Here is a 1,762-nt window from a genome sequence, read left to right as displayed (position 1 = left end):
AGCTCCAAGGAGCCTGAGAAACCTATGGAGTCTCGGAGGGGAGATGTGGCAGTGGAGGCATCCACAGAGCTGCAGTATCTCCAGAACAACTGGAAAAAAAAAGTCAGGTCTTATGGGAAGATGTGTTTTAGAAGTGGACTCAAGAGACTGGAAAGAAAGATAGAGAAGAAGAGCCCCAAGTGTGTTCAGGAAAGGTAAAACTGAGATCTTGTGAAGGGCTTGGGAGGTGAGGTGAGGCTTGCCCTGCTGGGAGAATGAGAGGCACTGCCCACAGGCTGTAAGCATAAATGTCTTACAGGATGACTGAGGGTAGGCTGCAAGATCGCCCTGACTCTGGGCGAAACCAGAAACCTTGAACCAGACCAATGACTCATTGCGATAAGTATTTGTATGTAAAGCTGTTTGGGCAAAAAGTATATTGTGGGACACCCTGCAGTTTGCAAGTCACTTCAACCAACAAATGGAGAAGTGGGGAAGGAGGAGGACCGGAGCAGCGCATGTGTGGTAGAGAGAGGTGGAACTAGAGACACACCAGCTGTGACAGGTTTGCAAGAAGGTTGTGATGTGCCTGGAGCTCACACAGGCTCTGACCCTGAACATGATGTGCGGCTGTATAATAGCCCTGGCTCTGAGCAATAACAGCATGTTCAAGATGGAGAACAGTTCGTTTTTCTGAATTGGAACGCCTCAAAAGACCTCCATCCTCCATGCTGCTGCTGGAGGTCATGCTGATGTTCATAGTCTGTGCTACAGCCAGGGGAGGTGCTGGTGCCCGTGGTCTGTGTTGCCGCCCTAGGGTGTGTTGATGTCTGTGCTCTGTGTGGATGTCTGTGGTCTGTGCTGCCCCCAAAGGCTTTGTTCATGTCCATGATCCATGCTGCCACAGGGCTTCATGTTGATGCCTGTGGTCTGTGCTCCATCTGGAAACCATGTTGATGTGCCACCTCTCTTAAAAATTCTCATGGTCTACACGCCGCCGTCTGTGCCACTGTCATGTCTCTAGTGATCTCTGAGAAGTTCCAGCACATTTTGTGAGTACTCAACACCAACATCGATGGGCGACAGAAAATAGGCTTCACTATCACTGCCATTAAGGTCGTGGGGCAGAGCTATGCTCATGTGGTGTTGAGGAAAGCAGACATCGACCTCACCAAGAGGGCTGGAGAACGCACGGAGGATGAGGTGGAGCGAGTGATCACCATCATGCAGAACCCGCGACAGTACAAGATTTCAGACTGGTTCCTGAACAGACAGAAGTATGTGAAGGATGGGGAGTACAGCCAGGTTCTGGCCAACGGTCTAAACAACAAGCTGCGTGAGGACATGGAGCGGCTGAAGAAAATTCGAGCCCATAGAAGGCTGCGCCACTTTTGGGGTCTTCTTGTCTGCGGTCAGCACACCAAGACCACTGGCCGCAGGGGCCATACTATGGGTGTATCCAAGAAGGAATGAGTCTCTGGGCCTTTGCTGTTAATAAATAGTTAAAAAAAATTCTCATGGTCTTTATTTTTTTAATATTTATTTATTTATTATATGTAAGTACACTGTAGCTGTCTTTAGACACTCCAGAAGAGGGCGCCAGATCTCGTTACGGATGGTTGTGAGCCACCATATGGTTGCTGGGATTTGAACTCTGGACCTTCGGAAGAGCAGTCGGGTGCTCTTACCCACTGAGCCATCTGGCCAGCCCCTCATGGTCTTTAAAAATTCAAACATTTAAAAAGTCAATTTCTTTAAAATATTTGACTTTTTAAACTGCTGA

General features: G+C 48.6%; 1 pseudogene; it reads left to right on the top strand.

Moving 5' to 3' along the window:
- Positions 1-993: 993 nt before the first annotated feature.
- Positions 994-1,452, top strand: LOC110311930 (small ribosomal subunit protein uS13 pseudogene; annotated as a pseudogene).
- Positions 1,453-1,762: the final 310 nt, after the last annotated feature.

Source organism: Mus caroli, unplaced genomic scaffold, assembly GCF_978045245.1.
Source record: "Mus caroli unplaced genomic scaffold, Mus_caroli_1 scaffold_17, whole genome shotgun sequence".
In the NCBI taxonomy this organism is placed as follows: Eukaryota; Metazoa; Chordata; class Mammalia; order Rodentia; family Muridae; genus Mus; species Mus caroli.
Note: the sequence above shows the minus strand (reverse complement) of the source record. Positions and strands in the feature narration are given on the sequence as shown.